The following is an 11,558-nucleotide window of genomic DNA, read 5'->3' as shown; positions in this document are numbered from 1 at the left end:
TTAAAGGGAGATAATAGACTGACGGTGCGTCGGGAATTAAGTAAACATGAGAAAATAAAAAGGCAGTTGTTATCTTACTGGCGTTCTTTATAACATTTTGCTATTTTGTCCGTCTTGATTCAAATTTTCAGTATAATTGATTAAGAATAGAATATACACTTCAACATGTTAATAAAAAAATCTATTAACTGATGTGTCTTCTTTGTCAAAACTTTGTAAAAAAAAATTATAAGCATTCATACTAAAATTGATAAACTAGTAAAAACTATGATCCTATAAGATTTGAAACTAAAAGTAACTTTTCATACAAAAAACATAGCTTTATTTTAAATATAATATGCAAACAATCCGTTCAGCGGTACTAATATTGCACCATAAACTAGATCGGTATTAAAGGTTTTCATACTGAATTTTATTTTCCTTGAATCCTGTTTCCACAGTTGCACATAGTTGTCCTTCTCAAAGTACACCAAAAGATGTTTTATCTCTTAAGGCAGCAACCATTTGATTTTCGGGGGGGGGGGGGGGGGGGGGGGGCTATGGGTTTTTTTTTTGGAAACCAGTTTTTGGAGAAAAAAATAATTTGTTTTTGATTCTGAGAAGAAGAAAAAATGTGTATTTCACCTGCCACTATATATAATGCTAAAATTGAAAGAAAAAAATTGTTTTCGACTTGTCGCGAAAAAAATAGATTGTTTTTGCCCAGAAAAAAAAACCATAGCCCCCCCCCCAAGTAAATCAAATGGTTGCTGCCTAGTGTAAGTCGAACATTCCGTTTATTTCAAGATTTTTGGACAACTCGGCGAAGTGAAGCCTTCACTTCACGACATCTGTAACAAACATAAACTTCTAGCTACCGCTTTACAAGCAGAATTAACCAAATACAATGAAAGTCCCAACTATGTATTGGCTTCCGAAGCTACACAAAACATCTTACAAATATAGATTTATTTTGTCTTCAAGCCATTGTTCCACTACTAAATTGTCTATTCTTCTTACCAGTACACTTGGTACAATCAAAAACCGGATAATAAATTGTTCAAATAAGGCCTTCGAAAATAGTGGAATTCATTACTTTTGAAGTGTCAAGAACTCGTTGGAAATACTTGATAAATTGCATGCTTATATTGGTGATTTTGAACCTGTTCAAAGTTTAGATTTTTCTACCCTGTATACCACATTGCCTCGCATTCTCATTAAGAAAAAAATCACACACCTATTTAAATGGGCTTTTTAAAAAGTCAGAATGTGAATATATTTGTTCAAACTCTTTTAGGTCATTTTTTAGTAGCAATAAACAAAAAACTATGTCAATTGGACATGCTTTGATACCATATATGCCCTTGAATTTTTCCTAGATAACATTTTTGTTCGCTTTGGAGATTCCGTATATCGTCAGGTTATCGGAATTCCAATGGGGACTTACTATGCACCACTTATTGCGGACCTGTTTTTGTATTGCTATGAGTTAAAATTTATGACAAAAATCAGCTAAGACCCATCGAAACAACATCTGATAAACAAATTTAATAAATTGTCTATTCTTCTTACCAGTATACTTTTAGTATGGCGTTCATTATCACTGAACTAGTATATATTTGATTAGAGGTAAGCTGAAGGACGCCTTCGGATGCAGAAATTTCTCGCTACATTGAAGACCTGTTGTTGACCTTCTGCTGTTGTTTTTTCTATGGTCGGGTTGTTGTCTCTTTGACACATTCCCCATTTCCATACTCAATTTTATTCCATATATTCGAATGTCAATGAAAAATTTATTCTCGGTTCAATCCACCATTTTTCTACATAAAAAAATGCCTGTACCAAGTCAGGAATATGACAGTTGTTATCCATTCGTTTGTTTTGTGATTTTACCATTTTCATTATTAGTCTGAAACAAAAATCTAAAATAAGACGAGCAAAATAGATTAGATTATAGTTCAGTGGATTGAACCCTTCATATCAACCATAAACAAAAACAACAACAAAAAAATGTCTACTCGACATTTAAGATATTCATTCATTTTACACGAAACTGTAAACTGTTAAAACAGATATATTTATAGGACTCATATTTAGTGTGGGTTCCAGATCTATTGTATATTCCTAATGTATGGTAAATATGACGTCCTACAATCCTAAAGTTCACGCGTCAGTTTTTTTGTTTGTTTTTTTTGTTTTTTTTTATAGAAAACCTCATCTATGGCAAATTTAATTGAGTTTTCAAATCTATGGCGGGTTTCTAGTCTACGGCAGATTTTCTGCCAATGGAATAACCGTCAGTTATCTGGCCAATGGTTTCAAAGTTGACTTAATCAAGTGGAAATGACCAAAGCTAACGAAAAAAAACAGTATAAGAAAATCAGATTAGAGGTACGCCAACTGCAGCACAATCATAACCATTTGTAAAACGGACCTTCCATAATGGTCAACCTAATCGTGATGACAACCAAACAATTGTTTCAGTAAGGCATGAGAAGTGAAATATGCTAATACAGACTTTAAGAGTGCTACAGGAAAATAATCATATAGATGATTATGCGGCCAGTATAGGCTTTGTTCGTTTTTAAAGGCCATACCGTGACCTATAATTGTAAATTTCTATGTGTTTTGGTCTCTTGTCTCGTTGACAATCATACCACATCTTCCTTTTTTTATATATCCTACCAGAGACATATAATACATTATTATATGTCTCTGATCCTACCCTAATGTGCATAATACTTGATTGACCCTGTCATTTAACCATGAAAATCCTTAGCAACACAAAAAGCAGTTTGTATGAAAAGAATTAAAAAAAAGTTCGACTTTTTACTGACTTATATTTATTCAAGCTTCATAAAAAAAATGACGGCTGATGACGATTTGAGTCAAAGTCCTGTAATGACAAGTGAATTGCCTCGAACAAGTTGATTTAATAAAAAAAAATCCTAAGGTCTCCAACAGTACATTTGTTTGATATAAATATAGCTGGACATTTTCTAAATAGTTATTAGAAAAATATATGACAGATTTATTTTAGTTTCCAAAGCTGGAAAAAGGTTGTTTGCTATAGTAGGACAGGACGTCGCTGTAATATAGCTGAAGAACGCTGTAGCTCATTTTTAAAACAAATTTGTAGAGTACCATAGAGATGACAAATATCAAGAAAAATCCTTGGCAAAATAACAACTATAAAAGAAAAGAAAAAAAAAACATACCAAAGTCACAGTAAAACTCGTAAAATCAAGAGACAGCGAAAGGAGTGGAAAATAAAGGCAACAGTATAGTATACCGCTGTCACAGTCAAAACTCATAAATCCATGGACAAAAAACAAAATCGGGGTAACAAACTAAAACCGAGGGACACGCATTAAATATAAGAGGAGAACAACGACACAACACAAAAAATGTAACACACACAGAACAAACACGAAACCTTACACCGAAAACAACAAAAACATATTCGTTTGCGTGAATATGACTGCACTAGCGATTTAACTGCTACGAATGACTACGGGTTTGCAAAGTTTGCTAATATTCTCATGTCATCAAAATCGGATGATTTGGATGATATTTACAGGGATTTCCGTTTCAGTATACTCGACTTTTTAAATATAACATAATTTATGGATTAGAATCCTTAAAACTGGCATTTTCCTTCTAAATAACAAAACCGTCATCGTTGGCGGCGGCACAAACATTATAATAGTTATTTTATATTAAAATCTGCGATAGTTGCTTCTTTTTTCACTTGGGGCTCGTATGGATAGTAAAAAGGGGGTTGTAATCGACGTAGTAATGGATTGTTGAGACTTGATATATGTCTTTACATTGTAGAAAATTGTAAATAAATAAAAAAAACACCAAACATTTTTTTTAGTGAGGTGCAAAAAAGGGGATCCATGCCCCAAATACCTGTGGATTTGTTCAGCATTTGTGACGTCACGTTTACCATATATTATAGATTAGGAATTTGTCATAGATCTGTATAAACCCATGCATCAAAGATATTTTTATGTTTAAACCCTGATAAATAACTTTTTCTAGAACTAATTAACAAATGTCTTTTTTTTCATGAGTGCCAATGAGACAACTCTTCATCCAAGTCACAATTTATGAAAGTAAACCTTTATAGGTCAATGTACGGCCTTCAACATGGAGGCTTGGCTCACACCGAACAACAAGCTATTAAGGGTCCCAAAATTACTAGTATAAAACCATTCAAACGGAAAAACCAACGGTCTGATCTATATGAAAAACGAGAAAACAAAACATTCACAAAATGGATACAGAAACAAGTGTTACGAATTTGCAGTTTAAGAAGGTTATAATAGTTCTACAGTTTTATATTTTCCGATATCTCTATTAGTTTCCCATATCATCCGTTTATCGTTGAAAACTGTATCAAAAATCATCCCTTTATCCTTGGTTGCTATCAGACGCTTTACCTGTATATTTGTTGCTATGGTGCTCTCTTCGAGGTCCGCGTTTAAAGTATAAATAGTGGGTAGCTTTTCAGTTCAGATCGTCATTTGTACCGAAGACAGCAGACAGTTAACATCGAATAGGTTGGAAAGAAAGTAGTGAATAGCAGGCAGACGGTTTAGTATAAGTAAAGTGAAGTGCTTGGAACCTGCGGAAAGAATATAGAAAGGGCTGAGACTGTTGGTTCGGTACAGATTGTCCAAACAGGGCTGGTGCAAAGGTTTTGCGTCTCACATCTCTCACTATTGCAGTGAGTGTTTGCTGACATACCATGCCTTGGTGCTGCCCTGTTGTTCAGACAGTTATAGACATGTTTATTAAATACAGTTTTATACCTTTTAGATTTCAGCCGGTTTGATATATTAAGGTTTAGTCCCGTTTTAAACATTTAGGTTTCAGACAATAGTTCCAAACCGTCTGACCGGTTTCATACATTTAGGTTCCAGACCAGTTTTATACATTTAGGTTTCAAACCAGTTCTATACATTTAGGTTCCAGACTATAGTTTCAAACAGTTGGTTTTAAACAATATCGGACAGAAAGGTTTTTAAACAGTTTTTAATTCAACAAGTTCGGGTTAGGTTGATAGGTGTTGAAAATCGTTGTATGTAGTTAAGTATTTGTTTCATATTTGGTAGTGATAGTGTAACTTTTTATTGACTTTAGAACTTTTGAATTGCTTTTCAAATCCAGGAAACTGGTACGAACCCGAGGATAAAAACATCTAAACGTCCCCGCCCGGTTACACGTTACAAATGGTGGCAGCGGTGGGATTTGTCGAGCATTTCTGTTTAGTATTTTGTGATTGTCTATGACTGTCCGTCCGTCGGATGGGGACATTAAATCCGAGGTCCCGTGTTCAGGAAGTACCACGTCTTGTGCACGTTAAAGAACCCTTTACAACAACTCTTATTGAGCGGTCCATAAGTGGCCTGTTGTGAGGCAAAATTGTTTTAAACCTGATTTTGGCAACACAACTTTTCAAGTGGTATTCAAAATAAAATATTTGAAACGGTTTTATCTGGTCAAAATTTAATTAAAGTTCAGTATTCAGTTGCTTGTACAAATGTGAATTAAAGTAGGATATTTTGAAAATAGAAACTTAACAAACAAAACAGAAAGAACATGCAAGTCGAAAGAGGCTGACAGGAACCCCGGAACTGTGAGTAGGCTAAGGTACCCCTAGGTCTGACGCTTGCCGGCAGATTGTTGTAGGAAAGCCATTAGTTGGTTATCATGGTATAACCCTCGGTGTACAAACAGTTGCTGGGAGAGGTATTCTGCGGAATGAGTGGATACATTGAGGTTTAAAGTAGAACCTTGGTATGGTGTCAGCTAGTTTTAACGAGAACAGTTTTGATTGTGTTTTTTTTAAGTCAGTATAAAATTGTAAAACTCATGCGAGGACGCATGAAATCGGAGGCGTGGGTAGTGTTACGAATTTGCAGTTTAAGAAGGTTATAATAGTTCTACAGTTTTATATTTTCCGATATCTCTATTAGTTTCCCATATCATCCGTTTATCGTTGAAAACTGTATCAAAAATCATCCCTTTATCCTTGGTTGCTATCAGACGCTTTACCTGTATATTTGTTGCTATGGTGCTCTCTTCGAGGTCCGCGTTTAAAGTATAAATAGTGGGTAGCTTTTCAGTTCAGATCGTCATTTGTACCGAAGACAGCAGACAGTTAACATCGAATAGGTTGGAAAGAAAGTAGTGAATAGCAGGCAGACGGTTTAGTATAAGTAAAGTGAAGTGCTTGGAACCTGCGGAAAGAATATAGAAAGGGCTGAGACTGTTGGTTCGGTACAGATTGTCCAAACAGGGCTGGTGCAAAGGTTTTGCGTCTCACATCTCTCACTATTGCAGTGAGTGTTTGCTGACATACCATGCCTTGGTGCTGCCCTGTTGTTCAGACAGTTATAGACATGTTTATTAAATACAGTTTTATACCTTTTAGATTTCAGCCGGTTTGATATATTAAGGTTTAGTCCCGTTTTAAACATTTAGGTTTCAGACAATAGTTCCAAACCGTCTGACCGGTTTCATACATTTAGGTTCCAGACCAGTTTTATACATTTAGGTTTCAAACCAGTTCTATACATTTAGGTTCCAGACTATAGTTTCAAACAGTTGGTTTTAAACAATATCGGACAGAAAGGTTTTTAAACAGTTTTTAATTCAACAAGTTCGGGTTAGGTTGATAGGTGTTGAAAATCGTTGTATGTAGTTAAGTATTTGTTTCATATTTGGTAGTGATAGTGTAACTTTTTATTGACTTTAGAACTTTTGAATTGCTTTTCAAATCCAGGAAACTGGTACGAACCCGAGGATAAAAACATCTAAACGTCCCCGCCCGGTTACACGTTACACAAGCAACAAGTGCTTATATTAATCTGTCTCCTTTATGATATTTCATTTTTTTTAGTTTCAGATAAAACAGTTACACACGCATATAATATCATTGTCTTTTTTATTTCAGGAACCATCAAGGAGCACATCGTGACTGGGTGCACCCTTTCGGCAGGTTTCTATAGTTGTTTTTTTCAGAGTATAATCAGATATTTTATTTTATAATCTTTAATTGTTTGACAAAAGAAAGCCTGTCGGGAAAATTGTAGCTGATCAATCTTTATAACACTCAATTTGTCTTGTATGAGTCTTTATATGTGATACTGAAAGTTTCTACAACTTCAAAAAGGGATATTCGCGCAGGATGGAATTTAAAGTCTACAAAGCCGACATGCACATTGCTGTATCACCCGTTTGGTTTTATCTTTAGGGGTGAGGGAGGTAAGATGAAATTTTAAAAAATATAGACAGGACAGGATCGACTTTTGAGTAAAACAAAAAGTCAGAATGACTCGGACATTTTGCAACAAAAAAAAAGGAAGGATGACAATTTATTGGGCAGAATCAATTTGCGCCAATTGCAGGTTTGAAGAGGTATTAATTGCGCCACTCTCTTTTATTTTGATGGTATTAATTGCGCCAATATAAATGAAATGAAATTGCGCCACATTTATACCTGTAAATATTTTTTACTTATATCATGTATAATTAACCTTTCCATTTTGCAAGAAGATCAATCTGACCTTGAATATTACCACCATCATCTAGATTTTGAAGATAGAATGCACAATACAGTAAGAGACCTCTTTCCAGACGTCGTCATTAAATAAACTGCCGGTCCCAAGCCCGGATATATAAGAATGGAAGTCAATCATTTAGTTGTTATAATATATAAATAGATATATTGGCGCAAATGATACCTATAGTTTTGAAATTTAGGTGGCGCAATTAAGTTGAGGGGCAAATGAGTTTACTGTTTGGCGCAAAAAGCCGGATAACGCCCAATTTATTTTAAAAAAATCAGTAGAGACTAAGAAAAAAGGCAGGACCGAATAGAGTAAAAATAAAAAGGCAAAACAAAAATTTTCCGATCCTAGCCCACACACCCACCCCGTAAAAATCAATGGAATGTCATGCATCTTCCAGCGTCTTGCCCATTCTACCAGTTGCGTCTTGTTGAAGTTGCTGGCATGTATCCGAGTTTTAGATGCTTTTGTACAAGAGGGAGTCGTCAGCAAACAGTCGAAGACTGGTACATGACGATATAGAATCGCCTATGTCGTTGATGTACAGCAGGAAACATAGGAGTCGGTTTTAACGGTGGGAGTTTACAAATTTCCCAGTGTACCGGTTAATGATTATCTCCCTTATTTCGAAAAACACGCCAAAACCAAAACAACCAGATAATTTGATGTTGTAAGTCAGATAAAGCAAAATTGTTATGCTTCATATCTTTTATGTTTTAATGTATACAACGTTCGAACTAACCCATTAATTATAAATAAATGCTCATACATAACTTTATAACAATTTCAAAATTTGGAAACATCACTTTATGACCATGGTGACATAATGTACAAGTTGAATAATTTTGCAGTTTCAGAATCTACTTCATAAATTTCTGACCTGGGTGATATTTTCAACATTGTGCACCACAACGTTTTTTGGTTTAAAATGATTTTAACAATGAAATTTGAACCTATGATGAAAAGTAATATCATTTTGGTGTAGGAACAATATCATTATTTGGAAACCTGCGCTGGTGCGCTGGCAATATCGTTATTTGTGTGTGAAAATCTGCGCAAGCAATATCGTTCTTGGATATCTGCGCTAGTGCGCTGGCAATGTACAGTTTTTTTTAAATCTGCGCTGGTGTGCTGTCAATATTGTTATTTGGAAATCTGTGCTGATTACCGGAGAATTTGTACAGCTTTAACTATTGTCGTCATACAACAATCGTTGTCCCATTTTGATGCCAGGATGGCATAAAAGGCAAAAAAATAAAAGAGCCTTTTAAGATATATGTAAATTTGGGATTATAGTTGATATGTGTATTGACCATCAAATCACTCAGTTTGTGAGACAAAATGATGTATTGATTAACATGGGAAAAAGAATTTTCAAAAGATTTATACTGGCTGATCCTTTTTCCAATCCCATTGTTCATGTTGTTTTATACATATCATTGATTTAAAGTCATATGAAAAGAGTGACTAGTGAAAAATAATGTTTATCCAATTCTTGAACCAATGCATATGTATATATATCATAAACTTAGTCCTCTGTGCACGATATTTTTTTACGCAAATATATAGTACATGTAGTATAATCGTCAATTTTTTTTCACTCTGTCTGTTATGATTTAATAAATATGGCTGCTCATTAAATGCTGTGTTTTGAAGCCGAAGTTTACCAATTGTCACCTAATAGTTAACAATCAACAAAAATCACGGGTATTTGAGCACATGTTTTACAGTTACAATCAGATAATTGTTTATTTTAATGATATATCCATGTGTATTGCGATCAATGGATTTTTACAAGGAGGGTCCCACTAAAGGTCACTATGCATACAGAAAATATGTCAGTGAATTGCTTCCTGGTAGCAAGCAATTACAAATAAATAAACTTCCATTCTCAATTTTATTCTTCTTACTGAGGACAAATTAAAGATTTTTCCTAAGAAAAAAGTATATATATGCACACAAGTTGTATAATGAAAACTATCCATTTACAATGTAGTTATTAAAATATAATAAATACCATACAGGTAATTTTTTTCACAACAATATTTTTATTTAATAATTAAAATTGACAACAACACTTCAAAAGATCTGCAATTTTATTATCTATGTCTACATGTTTCGCCTGCAAGACAGGCTTCATCAGGACAATTTTTATACAGAAATTGAGCCCCTGAAGTACTCAAAGGTGGTGCATTTAATTTGACGTCGTCATGGTGAGAGAAACAATGAAAAGTGAAAGTAGCAATACAGAGTTATAAATAGATAAGATAAATATAGAAAATTACAGTTTGTATACAATGTAACTTGAGTTCGTTTTACTATTATATGATACATGAAATTGTTCTAAAGGCTTGGCATCTAATAGGACGAACTTCCCATGGTTCCTACCACTTCGCAAGGCTTCTCTTCCAACCTGGCCATAGTTGGAGGTTACTACTTCCCGGCGCGTCGGCAACAATAGGAAGATTATGATCGCCGCTGTGGATAATAAAATTGTCAAAAGCTGTTCCTTTGTTAATTATTTGGTGACTATATAATTTTTGGATCGTCTGCAGTAGTTGGTCTGTATAATGGCATAGTTGTGAATTCCTAGTTCATTTAAGATCGGCGCCCGTGGTACGTTTCTTCTGCAATCATTTATATCTGCTATCATTTATAGATGTATAGGTGGTATCGGACATCTTGGTCATCTTGATTCAGTTGTTATTTCGTTGTAAGTATGGAATATTCCTTGGTCCATGTATATGCTGGTGGCCTGTAGATCGGCGCTGTTAGCTTGGCGGTTCCTTTCGGATGCAGGGGTTCACGATTAAATAATAAATTAAATTCCGCGAGGTGAACCAACGCCTGTGAAATCGTTTTGGTAGAGTCCCTGAAGTGGATACCTTGGTATGCCGGGTTGTCAAATCATGCAAATGAATGCAATCCTTAAATAATAATTAAAATTGACAACAACACTTCAAAAGATCTGCAATTTTATTATCTATGTCTACATGTTTCGCCTGCAAGACAGGCTTCATCAGGACAATTTTTATACAGAAATTGAGCCCCTGAAGTACTCAAAGGTGGTGCATTTAATTTGACGTCGTCATGGTGAGAGAAACAATGAAAAGTGAAAGTAGCAATACAGAGTTATAAATAGATAAGATAAATATAGAAAATTACAGTTTGTATACAATGTAACTTGAGTTCGTTTTACTATTATATGATACATGAAATTGTTCTAAAGGCTTGGCATCTAATAGGACGAACTTCCCATGGTTCCTACCACTTCGCAAGGCTTCTCTTCCAACCTGGCCATAGTTGGAGGTTACTACTTCCCGGCGCGTCGGCAACAATAGGAAGATTATGATCGCCGCTGTGGATAATAAAATTGTCAAAAGCTGTTCCTTTGTTAATTATTTGGTGACTATATAATTTTTGGATCGTCTGCAGTAGTTGGTCTGTATAATGGCATAGTTGTGAATTCCTAGTTCATTTAAGATCGGCGCCCGTGGTACGTTTCTTCTGCAATCATTTGTATCTGCTATCATTTATAGATGTATAGGTGGTATCGGACATCTTGGTCATCTTGATTCAGTTGTTATTTCGTTGTAAGTATGGAATATTCCTTGGTCCATGTATATGCTGGTGGCCTGTAGATCGGCGCTGTTAGCTTGGCGGTTCCTTTCGGATGCAGGGGTTCACGATTAAATAATAAATTAAATTCCGCGAGGTGAACCAACGCCTGTGAAATCGTTTTGGTAGAGTCCCTGAAGTGGATACCTTGGTATGCCGGGTTGTCAAATCATGCAAATGAATGCAATCCTTAAATAATAATTAAAATTGACAACAACACTTCAAAAGATCTGCAATTTTTTTTTTTTCTTTTGAAGTGTTGTTGTCAATTTTAATTATTATTTAAGGATTGCATTCATTTGCATGATTTGACAACCCGGCATACCAAGGTATCCACTTCAGGGACTCTACCAAAACGATTTCACAGGCGTTGGTTCA

At 34.9% G+C, this 11,558-nt stretch overlaps 1 long non-coding RNA gene across 1 annotated transcript in view; it reads left to right on the top strand.

Annotated features, from left to right (window-relative positions):
- Positions 1-8,164: 8,164 nt before the first annotated feature.
- The window catches only part of LOC134690888 (uncharacterized), a 32,194-nt gene continuing 28,800 nt past the window's right edge, over positions 8,165-11,558 (top strand). Inside the window, exon 1 of the long non-coding RNA XR_010102045.1 lies at positions 8,165-8,232. This is a non-coding gene — a long non-coding RNA (uncharacterized LOC134690888). The remainder of the gene's footprint in view (positions 8,233-11,558) is intronic.

This window comes from Mytilus trossulus, chromosome 11, assembly GCF_036588685.1.
Source record: "Mytilus trossulus isolate FHL-02 chromosome 11, PNRI_Mtr1.1.1.hap1, whole genome shotgun sequence".
In the NCBI taxonomy this organism is placed as follows: domain Eukaryota; kingdom Metazoa; phylum Mollusca; class Bivalvia; order Mytilida; family Mytilidae; genus Mytilus; species Mytilus trossulus.
The sequence above is the reverse complement of the archived record's forward strand: the minus strand, read 5'-3'. Positions and strand labels throughout refer to the sequence as shown.